Below are 15,777 nucleotides of genomic sequence, written 5' to 3' on the forward strand. Positions count from 1 at the left end.
CTTAGCCATCTCCCGCCCCGCCACAAACCTACCAAAATAAGCACTGCATAAAAACAAAAATTGTCAGGCACCGCAGAAGTTTGGACACCACCATAAGCACTCGTAGAAATTAGGGCACTGGAGGCAGCCAAAAATATAGCAGTCACAGGGACCATATGCTATGACTGCAGCTAGAAATAGCGGGCGGCCCTGGTGCCCGAATTTCCCTCTATAGCCATAATTTCTGTGGGCACCTGTAGCAGCACCCAGCCAGTCTAAAACACTAATTTTAGTCACATGGGAAAACAGGCAACAGAAGCAATTGGTCTATCAGCTGAAGCCACGCCTCTCGACTTCCACACAACCTGTCTGACCTGAAGGGAAAAACTCTGTCATGCAGCTGGAGATTGCACAATGAAAAGTGATGAATTGGTGTAGCAGGTTTTTATTCTTGTTTTATCTTCCAAAAAAAGGGGGTTTTTTTGTTTGTTTTTTTACAAAACTTTATGCCTAACTCATGGTTTAGTTTCTACCGAAAACTAAAGGTAGTCTGTTTGGCTGTTGTCTTTGCACTTGTTGTTAGTTAAAGGACAGACCACAAATAGCAGGACTGGGTTTGGCAGTAATCCAGCCTCACTAGAGCTGAGCATGGAATACTGTACAGTATAAGCTGACAACCTGTGTGTTACAATGCAGGAATTCTAGAACTTTAATTGTTTGAACTAAATGACCCATTTCATTCCATTATCTTTTTTTACATTCTAGCAACCCCCCCCCCCCCCCCCCCATGGACAAATCTCATATTATTTTTATTTTGTTGAATTCGATCTATCACCACTAGCAAGTCTATTCCTGCACATTGTATTAAAAGACAGAAGGAAACAGAGAGAAATGTACCCTGTATGTATTTAGAGAGTTTAGACTGTCTAATTCCTTATCTGTGACTAATCACAAGTTGTAATTTGGTCCTTCAACGGTGTCACCTGGCTGTTACAGCATTTTTAAGCACAGGATATTAACAATAGGTCTGCTTCCATGAAAGCAGGATGTAGACAAACTGCTGAATTATTGCAGGATTTGTATCAGCTGTAAGAAAAAATGTTTTTTTCTTTAAAGGTTATTATTCTGCTGCTTATCTTTTAGAGCAGGGAGGAAGTTCTACGCTCAGAGAGGTGCAAAACAATAATACTGTTTGTTGGAGGCACCCAAAAAAAAATTTAAAAACTGTTTAAATTCAGATCTTCATTAATATTAATGTAACTAAGTATGATACACTAAATCCAAAAACAGCTAAACTTGCTTATATTATCTTTTTAGTATGCTTATTACCTACTTTGTAATAATTGTTCCATATCATAAAAAAAAATTAAAAAATTAAAAAAAGAGAGGCAGTGGCTGGCTTACCTCTCCTGTAGATGACGCAACCGTCATTAGGTCTCAAATAAGTTTCATAAGGTTTATTACACAGAGATAGGATTAGACAACACGTTTTGCAGGTCTTTCCAGCTGCCTCAGCTCAGTAGAACCCACAAAAAAGTGCTGTGTGGCTAGCAGGGATAAGACTCAAGTGCTTTAGAAATTTATTGACTAACCCTATGAAATAAATCCTATAATTGTTATGAGTCATTTCAGCTACTTTCATGCCCCCCTCACCATGGACAAACGTCATATCTATATATATAATAGAGTAAGTGCCTCAACCTTCAAGCAAGAAGAAGAAGTAGCGCCCTGCCCCCAGGGCCGGTCCAAGCAAGAAGAAGGGGCTGGTCCAAGCAAGAAGAAGAAGTAGTGTCATATCAAACCAAGGGCAAAGAGGGATAATTTGCATATTCAGTAGCAGTGCATTGTGGGTAACCACAAATGTTCACTTATAGCTGAATTATTGCAGATTTGCTTCTGTTTTAAGAAGGAAAATTACACCAAGCTTTGATTTTTTTAGTAGGAGGGCTTTTTGGTCTCTTTTATCCTCCTATACATTATTAGTAGTTTGGGTCACCCTGAGCTGCTTGGTTACTCTGTTGTACTGGTCCAAGCCCTATCTCATACAGCTTTATCAATCCCTGCTATGTACTGATGAGGACCAAATGTCTGAAATAGGCTGTCACATGTGGGTTTGATATGACTGTGTAAAACTTAAAGATATAGGCTTGCTTGACTTACCAAGGGTGAAAAGGAATAATTTGCATATTCAGTAGCAGTGCATTGTGGGTAATCACAAATGTTCACTTATAGCTGAATTCTTGCAGATTTTCTTCTATTTTAAGAAGGCAAATTATACCAAGCTTTGATTTTTTTAGTAGAAGGTCTTTTTGGTCCCTTTTATCCCCCTATATATACTGAGTGGTTTGGGTCACCCTGAGCTGCTTGGTTACTTTGTTGTACTGGTCCAAGCCCTTTCTCATACAGCCATATCAATCCCTGCCATGTACTGATGAGGACCAAAAGTCTGAAACAGGCTGTCTACATGTGGGTTTGATATGACTGTGTAAATTTTAAAGCTATATGCTTGCTATACACCAGCGGCTCTGGATGCTTGGTTGGATTACCGAGGGGGAAAAGGGGTAATTTGCATATTTAGTAGCAGTGCATTGTGGGTAACCACAAATGTTCACTTATAGCTGAATTATTGCAGATTTCCTTCTGTTTTAAAAAAGGCAAATTACACCAATACAGTGTGCGGCATTGCAGGAAGTGACGACAGTGGAACGCACGATGGAACACGGAAGAGGTGAGTCATCCCCGCCCGCTGCTTCTTACTAATAGTGGTGGCTGCTACTGTGCTTAAGCAGGAGGGGGAGCGCACACGGGGGGACCCAGGTGAGGGGGGGGTTCTGCTGAGCTAAAGCTGGAGGGGGAGTGCACATGGGGGACCCAGGTGAGAAGGGGTTCCTGCTGAGCTTAAGCAGGAGGGGGAGAACACATGGGGGACCAAGGTGAGGGGGGGGGGGTTCCTGCTGAGCTTAAGCTGGCGGGGGAGTGCACATGTGGGACCCAGTTGAGGGGGGGTCCAACACCCCCTTCCTGCCCTCTACCCTCTTATGCGGCGTATGCTACGCCGTGGGTCGGCTAGTTATATTTATTTAGCTTAATTCACTCTGTCACAACAAGCAAGTCTATACCTGCATATTCTATTAACACACTGGCTATAAAGGCTTCATGAAGTGCAAAAAGAGATTGTGGTTAACGAATTCCAACCGACAATAAGGATCCGTGTCAGCTTGGCACGGTCTTCAGCCAAATATCTTTCCGCTAACTAGATTGAGGCAGCAATTACTCTGAGCCAGCGGAAATCAGGGGAAGAGCTCGCCTTGATTAAAACAGTACACATTATGCTGTGGTGACACAGCCTAGCCCTATTGTCTCAGGCTGTGAATAATTAAGTTAGTCTGTAGCTGACAGTTCGAAGCATTAACAGAGCAGCCGTATGTCAGAGACTGCGAAGAGCATTGCCTCACTCTTTTGGCACGGGCTGACGATTATGTAGATATTATACACTCCCGCTATGAAGGATCTCTGGCTCCTTCTTTAATTTATATGATATCTCTGTATAAACAGTGCACACCGGAAGAAAATATCGGCTGTTTATTTACTTGAAACCTACAGCTCTCCTGACTGTAAACAGCATACCTCCCGACTTTCTGAGATAGGAAGGAGGGACACCTGTAAGACACGCCCCTGTTACACCTCCAGGCACGCCCCTGCCATACCCTTAGTCACACATATCACTTAAGGTGGCCATACACTGGTCGATGTGCCATTAGATCGACCAGCTGACAGATCCCTATCTGATCGAATCTGATCAGATAGGGATCGTATGGCTGCCTTTACTGCAAACAGATTGTGAATCGATTTCAGCCTGAAACCGATTCACCATCTGCTGAGCTGCTCCTGCCGCCTGTCCCCCCCCCCGTATACATTACCTGATGCTGGCTCCCGGGCATCTTCTCCGCATTGCACGGCTCTGTTCCGGCTCCATTACGGCGCTTCCTGTGTTACTCCGTGACCAGGAAGTTCAAATAGAGCGCCCTCTATTTGAACTTCCTGGTCACTGCAGTGACACAGGAAGCGCCGGGACGGATGGAGCCGGAACAGAGCCGTGCAGCGTGGAGAAGACGCCCGGGAGCCAGCCTCAGGTAATGTATACTTGATCGGATCGGCCGCCGCTAGCGACGCGCACTTTACCCGCGGGCGATCGAGGGTAATTTCCCGCACGGCGCGATCGACGGACCGATCCGATTTCGGGAGGAAATCGGATCGGCGGCTGCGTTTACCGCAAACGATTGGCAGCAGATTCGATCCCAGGATCGAATCTGCTGTCGAAACGGCCGGGAATCGAGCCAGTGTATGGCCTGCTTAAGAATTCGTAAAAAAAAATTCAAACCAATTGGTCTTTTTTATCATCATTAGTTTTTCTTCATATTAACATTTGAAAACAAGAAATATATCAACTTTACCCTCCTTGCGGTCTATTAAAAACCGCCAGGGGGCAGCGCAGCAGTTTAAAAATTTTATTTTTTTAATCATGTAGCGAGCCCGGGGCTTGCTACATGATAACTGCTGTGCTTCGATCAGGAAATCCCCCCATCCGCTTCGATCAGGAAATCCCATTCAAAGAACGGGGTTTCCTGGAGGGCTTCCTCCTTCGTCATGGCGACGTGCGGGATGACGTCAGGACGTCAATTGGGAGTCCCGATCCACCCCTCAGTGGCTAATCAGCGTGGAGCAGCAGCGATCGGAGTGCACACGCAGCTTGCAAAGTGCTAGCTGTGTGTTAAAAAAAAATTATGCAAATCGGCCCAGCAGGGCCTGAGAAAACCTCCTGTGCGGCTTACCCCGAACGTAGTTACCGCCAGGAAGGTTAAAGGGATCGAAATAAAGTTTACAATCAACCAGGAACATTTTCAATAGAAAAATACATATATTTTCCTAGACCTGGACATCAGTCCTGAAAGAAGGACACATGAGGAAGAAGTAGGGACAGAGGAATTTGGTTCTCTAAGAGGGATTGTCTCTCTGAAAGGTTGGGAGTTAGTAAACACTACAGAGTGGGAAAGAAAAGGTGAATTTTTGGAAATTAATTTCATGGCGAAAAAAAACAACCAGAGGTCTGTAAGTACAGGCATTTTGGTGCACTAAAATCCACCCTTCAACACAGGCCACATTCCCAGGTATCCCCTCCACTATAGGCAGTGTATATGAACCCTCCCCCAGAGCACAGGAAGTCAGATGTGCCCCCAGTATAAGTGAGGCTCCCCCCTGCCCAGTCTAGGTAGCCTGATTTGCTCCACCATTTGGTAGCCCTATAAGGAAGCGGATGTGCCCCCTCCCAAATAGAGAAAGCCACATGTGCCCCAGTTTGGGTACTTGTAACTTCCGCAAAAGTTCGCGAACTGGGGAACTTTGCAAACCACAATAGACTTCAATGGGGAGGCGAACTGTCAAAACTAGAAACACTAATTCTGGCCACTAAAGTGATGGAAAAGATGATTCAAGGGGTCTAACACCTGGAGGGGAGCATGGCGGAGTGGGATACATGCCAAAAGTCCCAGGGAAAAATCCAGATTTGATGCACAGCAGGGGTTAAGGGCAGAAATCACATTGCATTGCTAAATTGGAGGCCTAAAGTGTTTTAAAACATCTTGCATGTGTATACATCAATCAGGTAGTGTAATTAGTGTACTGCTTCACACTGAAAGAGTAAACTTACTGTGTAACGCACCGCAAACAGCTGTTTGTGTAGTGACGGCCTTGCTGGAATGGCGAGAGTGCAGGCGATGGCGGTTTTCAAGACCATATGGTCGGGCTGAGGTAGCTCAATGACATAACAACAGTGACTGAGTGTCCAGCTGATCGAATTTGGTCTGTCCACAATGAAGCAACAACCTTATTATCTTCTTGGGTCACGTGTGCCCCCCAACCCCAACACACTCATTTAGCCGGTCATTGCCTCATTGTGATACACAAGCCCCTTCACCGCGGCACGGTAACGATCACGAAGAGGAATTGACACATGTACATGCCTTTTGTTTTGTTGTTGCAGCCACAGTGCAGCCAGAAAAATTAGGCAGGCATGTACACGCACTAGAAAAATTATTATAGCGGCCGCTGCGGCCTTAAAAATTCAGGAATCCACCTGAAATCCTGGACCCTCTTGGTGGTGGCGGAGAAGGCAGTCAAGCAGCCTGCAGGCAGAGATGCTGTGTGGGGACAGACTTAGTCTTGAGACAGGCAGTCACCCGGTGTGCAGGCAGAGATGCTGTGTGTAGGGACTGTCTTCGGGCAGGCCTGACCTTGCATTGCAGACCAGGCCTCCGTGGTCAGATGGACCCTTGACCCAATGCTGGGTGCCAAATATGTGCCAAATATGACACCACTTGCCTTTCAACATCACAGTACAGTTTAGGTATTGCCTTTTTTGAGAAATAATTGCGTGATTGTATCTTACACTGCAGTGTGTGGCTTTGCTTTTGTGTGCTGCTTTTCCTCAGGTCGTCATCCCATTGCAGTTTGTGCTTTGTAATCATGTGCTTTCGCAAGGTAGTTGTCCCTAAGCGGGTCTTGATCTTTCCACGGCTCAATTTTCTTTGGCAGAGAGTACAGATGGCATTGCTCTCATCTGAGGTAGACACACAAAAAAATGTCCACACCACTGAGCCCAGGGATGATGGCAATTTGGTGATGGCTGCCGATGGAGTGTTAAGTGTGGTGCCAGAATCAGAGCAGGAGGAGGAAGATATGTCACGCTTCCATGCGGAAGCTGAGGAAGATGAGGTGTTCTGTGTTAAATAGTCAACTACGTCCTGACAATATTGGGGTTGATGGCACGTGCCTTTTTCTGAACACTGTACTTTGGTCGAGGGGTGCACAAAATCATGACAGTACAACCTCGAACAGACTTGCTGGGTGGCCAGCCTCTGGCTCTGCCTCTTGTTTTGTCCATACTGGGGGGGTGAAGTGAAAGGTATGCACTGACTTGACTAATATGATGTGCAGTTACACAGGTGCAGTGAAAAGGTTGCAGTGACTGCTCGTGCAAAAATGTGCGGTCACACAGGTGCAGTGAAAAGGTGACTGCTGGTACAACAATGTGCGGTTACACAGGTGCAGTGAAAGGTGTGCACGGACTGGTATTACACAATACATTGAGCAGCTGTCACACAAACAGGTCCAGTGAAAATGAATGCACTGACTGCTGGTATATAATACAATGTGCGGTCACAGGTGCAGGTATAGGTATGCACGGACTGGTATTACACAATACAATGTGCAGATGTCTCACACACACAGGTCCAGTGAAAATGAATGCACTGACTGCTGGTATATAATAAAATGTGCGGTCAGTCCCAGGTGCAGTTACAGGTATGCACGGACTGGTATTACACAATACAATGTGCAGCTGTCACACACACAGGTCCAGTGCCAGTGAAAGGTATACACTGAATGTGCTGGGCCTGGCACAGTATAGCAATTAGCAAGGGCCAACTGCGACACACAGGGCTGTATAATGCAGTGTCAGTGGCACACACACACACAAAAAAAACACTTCACCAGAACATTAGCTCTGAAAAGAGCTCTTTTTGTGGTGCTTTTCAACAACAAATATCAGCTAGAAGCAAGCTACAAGAGCCTAACTAAGCTTTCCCTATCTCTGCAGCAGGCTCCTCTCCCTTCTCTCACTAATAGCAGCAGACAGAGTGAGATCATGGCCGATGCTGCTGCCTTATATAAGGGGTGGGGGCTCCAGGAGGGAGCGCAGCCTGATTGGCTGCCATGTGTTTGCTGACTGTGATGTAGAGGGTCAAAGTTAAGCCCAATGATGTAGATTAGGGGGCGGGTTGAACTCGCAAAAAGTTTGCGTTCGATCGCGAACACAAATCAGCGATGTTCGCGTGGATAAGTTTGCGTGCAAACCGTTCGGGACAACTCTATAGGTAGCCAGTGTTCGGTAACTTCACATTAACATGGAAGCTTGGAGCATATCCCACTGCATAAATAATGAAGAACATAAACATTAATATTGTAAAAAGAAAAACAAACAAAAAAAAAACAATTGTATTCATTATGTTTCACTACAGTTCCTCTTTAAGTCACAGAACCAGAAGCAGAATGCCGATCTGGTGCTTTGACAAAAATTTGCCCACACTAATCACATGCTTATTTCGAGTTTGTGATTCAGACACTGCTGAAGCAAAATAGATTGTCAGGACAGCAAAAGCAACCCACATTGTTTGAAAGGAAATAAATATGGAAGCCATCATATCTGCTTCACCACAAGGGTCACTTTAAAGCGGTATTGTCACCATCAAAATAAAATTTCAACAGCAACTGGTCTGAGTGTATTAAGTGATAACGATGCTAATCCTGCATTTAAAACTTTTTCTGCTGTTATGATTTGGAGTTATCACATACTTAAGGAACACTGGCCCTTTAGTAGTCAGTGCCAAACCGTTGCATGCTGGGGGTTCTTTTTATCTATAATATATTCCTCCTCTTCCATTTATTTCCCTGCCTAGCTGCTTATCTGAAACACGATCCCCTGCTCACTTGTGTTTACAAGCAAGGCTGAGGTGACTCAGTGATTGGAGGAGAAAAGAAAAAAAGTAAAGGGCAGAAATGACATCAGGATTTAGCCTAAACTGTAGGCAAAAGACATGGTTCCCACCAGGAACAGAGTTATCTTCATTTACTATATACAATTCAGTGAAATCAAAACGTGGACCGTACAATACATGTGTTGCAAGTAGATCAAGTATTTATCTACTTATATGTGTTTTTTCCCTGGCATAGTATGGCTAATCCTACTGCTTTAAAGGATACCCGAAGTGACATGTGACATGATGAGATAGGCAAGCGTTTGTACAGTGCCTAGCACACAAATAACTATGCTGTGTTCCTTTTTCTTTCTTTCTCTGCCTGAAAGAGTTAAATATCAGGTATGTAAGTGGCTGACTCAATCCTGACTCAGACAGGAAGTGACTACAGTGTGACCCTCACTGATAATAAATTCCCCTTTTTACCTCTTTCTTGCTCTCAGAAGCCATTTTCTGCTAGGAAAGTGTTTTATGGTTTGAAATCCTTATCAGTGAGAGGGTTACACTGTAGTCACTTCCTGTCTGAGTCAGGACTGAGTCAGCCACTTACATACCTAATATTTAACACTTTCAGGCAAAAAAAAGAAAAAAAAGGAACACAGCATAGTTATTTGTGTGCAAGGCACTGTACATACACATGTCTATCTTATCATGTCACATGTCACTTCGGGTATCCTTTAAGTATCATTCTATCAAGTCATCTAAATGTGAGCTACAGCCTTGGAACATATCTCCAGAAGTGCAATCTAATCACTGTGTTGGCATCTGAAGTGTGCCATCTAGAGTCCATTCACCAAACTGCAATACACAGAACATCTGTAGGTGAGGTAGGCTGCTTGTTGTCACTGGATCTCTTTAAAGGGAACCTAAACTGAGAAGGATATGGATTTTTCCTTTTAAAAGAATACCAGTTGCCTGGCTCTCTTGCTGATTCTGTGTCTCTAATACTTTTAGCCACAGACCCTCAACAAGTATGCAGATCAGGTGCTCTGACTGAAGTCAGACGGAATTAGCTGCATGCTTGTTTCAGGTGTGTGATTCAACCACTACTGCCAAGCAACTGGTATTGTTTAACCACTTGAGGACTGCAGGGCTAAACCCCCCTAGTGACCAGGCAATTTTTAGCTAAATTGGCCACTGCAGCTTTAAGGCCAAGCTGCAAGGCCGCACAACTCAGCACACAAGTGATCCCCCCCCCCTTTTCTCCCCACCAACAGAGCTCTCTGTTGGTGGGGTCTAATCGCTCCCCCCATGTTTATTTTTTTTTAAATAAATATTATTGTTTTTTTTTTTTTTTTAAAACCCTGTTTCTTTAAAGGGATACTGTAGGGGGGTCGGGGGAAAATGAGTTGAACTTACCCGGGGCTTCTAATGGTCCCCCGCAGACATCCTGTGCCCGCGCAGCCGCTCACCGATGCTCCGGCCCCGCCTCCGGTTCACTTCTGGAATTTCTGACTTTAAAGTCAGAAAACCACTGCGCCTGCGTTGCCGTGTCCTCGATCCCGCTGATGTCATCAAGAGCGCACAGCGCAGGCCCAGTATGGTCTGTGTCTGCGCAGTACACTCCTGGTGACATCAGCGGGAGCGAGGACACGGCAACGCAGGCGCAGTGGTTTTCTGACTTTAAAGTCAGAAATTCCAGAAGTGAACCGGAGGCGGGGCCGGAGCATTGGGGATTGGCTGCGCGGGCACAGGATGTCTGAGGGGGACCATTAGAAGCCCCTGGTAAGTTCAGCTCATTTTCCCCCGACCCCCCCCCCTACAGTATCCCTTTAAGTTTATTCCTTCCCTCCCTCCCTCCCCACAGCCAGCCAATTATGGCGATCGGCTGTCATAGGCTTCTGCCTATGAGAGCCGATCGCTCTCCTGTCCCCAGTGCAGCGCTGCTGCTCATCGCAGCGCTGCACCTAGTAAATAGACGGCGTGATCGCCGTCTAACAGTCTCCCGAGCGGCAATAGCTGCTCGGAGACTGAAGGCGGGGCGGAGCTCCGCCCTCCGAGCATGAGATGCGCGCGCACCATGCGCGCGATCTCATGCAAAACAGAGCCCCAGGACTTTACGCCAAGTGGCTTTAGGCGGTCCTGGGGCTGCCGCCGCGGCCACGCCTACTGGCGTGACGCGGGCGGCAGAAGGTTAAAAGGAAACATCCATATCCCTCTCAGTTTAGGTTCCCTTTAATGAACAGCTGATCTGAGAAGGATATGGTGGCTTGCCTATTTGTTTCCATTTAAACAATACCAGTTGCCTGGCCTCCTGGTGATCTTTCATGCATCAGTAGTGCCTGAATCAGACACCTGAAACAAGAATACAGTGAGTTCAGTCAGACTTCAGTCAGACACCTAATCTGCATGCTTGTTCATGATCTATGGCTTAGGCCTCTTTTACAGTATATGCTGAAAACACTGATGCTTTTTAACTTTCCATAGCAATGCATTGTGAAAAAGCTTCCAGTTAAAACACGAATAGTGGAAACTAAGCCATAGGAAAACATGGGCATTACTATGAAAATCAGTTGCCCTTTTAGATATAACTAGTTTTAGAGTCAGTGGATCTGCAAGACAGCCAGGCAATTGCATTGTTTAATAGGTAAAAAAAAAACATTTAGAAATCTTAATAGAGGCACCAGTGTAGAACAAAATTGTTAAATTTTTTTTTAAAAAGGGGAGTTAGTGGTGGACTGACCTCCCCCAGAAGACTCACCACAGTCAATTAATCAGCAAAATTCATTTTATTCGTAACTCCAGAAATTGCAACACGTTTCGCAGGTCCCAGCCTGCTTCCTCAGGCGATAACAGGAGTAACTGTCAATAAGCCTTAGCTTGTATAACCGCCTCTGGAGGCAATTTCTGGAGTTATGATTAAACAGTGAATTTTGCTGATCAATAGGTAAAGTCACCACTCCCTACCTTTTTAAGCGTTTTTAACAATTTTATTCTACACTGGTGCCTCTGTTAAAAGTCCACCCTTTGGTGGAGAGGTTTCACCCTATCTTTTTCCTGTCTACAGAGAGTGACTTTTAATCCGAGTGGGGTCGGGTCTTATCTCCTCACCTGCTGATACCGTGGTTTCCTTAATGTTTACCCACCTGTTGAGTACCTTTCCTTTGTTTTAATCATACAACAATATACAGGTAATCAGGCATAGGGAACCTCATGTAAACTGGAATCATTAAATAATTTTATTAAAGAGACACTGAAGCAAAATATATATATATATATATATATATATATATATATATATATATATATATATATATATATATATATATATATATAACGAATTGGTTGTGTAGTACAGATATTTACTAGAACATTAGTAGCAAAGAAAATATTCTCATATATTTATTTTTAGTTATACAGTGTTTTTTATAACATTGCATTTTTCTCTAATATTTGCAGTTTACACACTACACAGCATTCTAAATGATTTTACAGAGCAGGCCACTGGACTACCGACCTTTCCTCTGCTGAGAAAAAGAAAATACAGTGACTGACAGCTGAGATAACAAGCTTCAGAAGACAGAGCTCTCTGCAACTTTGAAAGTCATGGAGCTCAATGGCTCTTTTACATAGATAACAACTGGAGTTTCTTAACTCTTCCGTATTGGAAACAATATTAGACGTATGTCTCTGCTCCTAATGTTTTATTTCTTAGATGTACTACACATACAAATCATTATATCATACATTTTTTTCACTTCAATGTCTCTTTAAGGCCTTATACACAACAATAAATCATTACAAACCCATTCACTCCCACAAAAAAAAACATACAAAATGCTGGTAAACCTATATAGGACATGAGCTCTGCATTCCTATATATATAAAAAAAAAAAACACAAGGAACACCAAGAGCCCCAATAGTGTAATATGTACTGGTAAATAGTTACTAGATAGAGTAAATATTAATACTCACAAACCAGGGTTACCATTAGGCAACCACTGTAAAGGCAGGTGGGGAGATTTTCCTGACCCCGCTCAGGAATAAGAAGTCGCTCTCTGTAGATGAGAAAAAAGGGGGTTCAACCCTCCACCCAGGGTGGACTCAATATTATGCAGGAGAACAGAGGTGCCTGGCTCTTCTACTGACCACATATGCTATTGCTCCGTTGTTATTGCCTGATGAAGCTAGATCAAACCTGCGAAACGCGTTGCATATTTGGAGTTCATAAATAAAATATATTGACTGTCTTTACTACAGTCGTTGTGTGTCTGCTTGGAGGAGGTAAGTCCACCACTGCCTCCTCTATTTACCAAGAATTGGGTTTTTAAGCTCATTTAGCTTCCTTTTATCCTTTTGGCGCCTCTGTTCTCCTGCATACTATAAAAAGAATACTTCCGTGACAATGTTATTATCTTTAGGGCCCTCTTTAAATAGTATTGTCCTCATAAGGTAAGTGTGGGGTGGCAATAATTCCAAACAAACATTTTAGTCTCTCCCCTTCAGTCTCCAGTGTGCTGCTGCTATAGCCTCTGTCTATTGCCTCATACGTTTACATTGCTAATCATAGTGCACTATCAAAAGCTCTCAATTTGTTTTTGTTTATTTGTAATTTTGCAAGGAAAAAAAAGCATTGCAGTCTCCATATCCTTTTCACTTCAGGTATCCTTTAAGGCTTAGCCAAACTTTCTCAGGAAGTTTTTCTATAGCCCGGAATGTAATTTCAAGCCTGACGCTAATAGCCTCATACAAAATTTAAGAATTGAAATAATTTAATTGAATTAAATCATATTTTACAGCACGTTATGCCTTATAACAAATCAATAGTACAACAGCAGAGAAAATAAACTCTATAGAGACATGGAATTTCATACTTGCTGAAGGTTTACTTTCTGTAATTTATACTCTGCTTCCTGGCTTTATATCACAACTATAAAGCATATATGGCTGTTATAGATCACCCTTCATTCCTTCATGAACCAGTTAGTTTAATCTCTCTCCCCGACTGCTATAAAATTAGAAATTCTTCCTGGTTTAGACTCTTTACGCCGAGGGATCAAACTGTCTAATCCTCTCTTCTAAGTGCTTAAAAGATATCTGATTTTGCCTGCTGTCGCTGTGTGAGTAATCTACGAGAAAGTGTCGCGTGTCAGTATTGCAATAATGGGTTATTTGGAAAGTCCTTATTAAGGAAATGTTACCTGTCTCCAGCAGGTCAGCTTGTAGTCAGTCGTAAACATCTGATTGCTTTTGCCAATTGCCATCATTCTTTGTGACTTTAAAGACCTTTATCAGCTGAGTGAGGACAAATGAATGTTGGTTAACTGCTTGACACTTACTGCCAAACACAGTATTTACCTTTTAAGGGAAAAAAACAAAACAAAAAATCAACAACCCCAGACAGTGGTGTAACTAACAAGCTTGGGGCACCGATGCAAGTTTTACATGGGGTCCCCAAGCACTTTATTGATATGGAGCCCCAAAACCTACCAAGGACAGGTGCAGTGTTAGAAAAGTGTATTTAGAATAAGGAAACAGTTTGTTAAAGAGAATCTGTAAGAAAAATGCCGCAAACATCACATTTTCTGTTCGCAAACAACAAATGCGAACTTCCACAAATGTTTGCGAACATGCGAACCGCCATAGATTTCAATGGGCAGGCGGATTTTAAAACCTACAAAGATTGTTTCTGGCTGCAAAAGTAATGGAAAAGTTGTTTCAAGGGGTCTAACACCTGGACTGTGGCATGCCAGAGGGGGATCCATGCCAAAAGTCCCACCAAAAATTACGAAGGTAATGCAAAGTCAGGTTTTAGTCCCTAAAGGGCAGAAATCACAGTACATTCCTATAAATAACGCACTGGAGTGGTACTGTGCATGCAACTTAATGTAGCAACAATAGCAGTAGTGTGCACAGGTCTGAGTGTCAGTGGGCTGTGGAGTGCTATAAGAATACAGTGAAATAATAATGCACTGTAGTGATACTGTGCCTGCAACTTTATGAAGCAACAGCAGTAGTGTGCACACAGCTGTGGAGTGTCACAAAAAAAAAAAAAAACACAGAAGACTGATGTACTAGCCCTCAAAAGGGTTGTTTAGGGTGCTTTCACAGCAAGTGAGGAACAGGAACACGGGCCTAGCTAATGCTTTCCCTACCTATCTGCAGCAAGGCTGACCCTGCTCTCACTCAGCAGCCAGAAGAGAATGAATCCAATATGGCCACCACAACTGCTTTTTGATAGGGGGGTGGGGGGGGTCCATGAGGGGGTGCTAGCTTATTGGCTGCCATGTGTCTGCTGACTGAGAAGTAAGGGGTCAAAGTTTGGCTCCATGATGATGTATAGGGGGCGGGTCGAACACGCCATATGTTCGTTGTTCACCACAAACAGTGGAAATTCGCCGGGAACTGTCCCCCGGGGAAATGTTCGGGTCATCTCTACTCCTCATCACAGAATATAAATCGACCTTCATAGTCGCTGTCGTTTTTTATTGTTTGTATGGCTTGTTTTGTTTCTTGTCTGGCTGAATGACCTACTTGATATCAGTCATTTCTAATTGTTTTTATGGATTGTTTTTTATCTCTTGTTGTCTGGCTGAATGGATAGACCTACATAGTCTCTGTAATTTTTTATTGTTTTTGTGGCTTGTTTAGTTTCTTGTCTGGCTGAATGTTAATAATAAAATTAGGCCTTTTTCATACTTCACAATTGGTGGATACTTGGTTGATTTCAGGTATCCCTACTATTACAGTGGTGCTATATAAGGAAAAAGCCCTCTTCTGTTTAGAATGGAAATCTTAATGCGAGCTTTGACAATCGTGATTGCAAATTTGCTGTGGAAGACAGCTCAAATTCACCATTATTGCACTAACAGGAAAGCGGTAAAAGAAATAGAAGCATTTCAGGATGATCTGTTCTAAATGCAAAGCAATTCAAACTAGAAAAGATGTGATTTTAAATACCTCACAAATCCCTTTACATTCTCTGTGAACTCGAGCACAAAACTGTTATCACGCAGCTGTTACACTCTGAGTCTGCACTGAGTGTCACAGGGAGCGGAGATATCAGTTTTTACATTCATATAACTGTCACTCTTCAAAGGTGCACGTCAGTTATACAAGGAAAGCGAACTAAATAGTTCCTTAAAGAGGAACTGCCGCGAAAATCTTAAAATTTAAAACACGTACAAATAAGAAGTACATTAAAATGAGCCATAAATTACTTCTCTCCTATGTTGCTGTCAGTCACAGTAGATAGTAGAAATCTAA

Source organism: Hyperolius riggenbachi, chromosome 1 (assembly GCF_040937935.1).
Source record: "Hyperolius riggenbachi isolate aHypRig1 chromosome 1, aHypRig1.pri, whole genome shotgun sequence".
NCBI lineage: Eukaryota > Metazoa > Chordata > Amphibia > Anura > Hyperoliidae > Hyperolius > Hyperolius riggenbachi.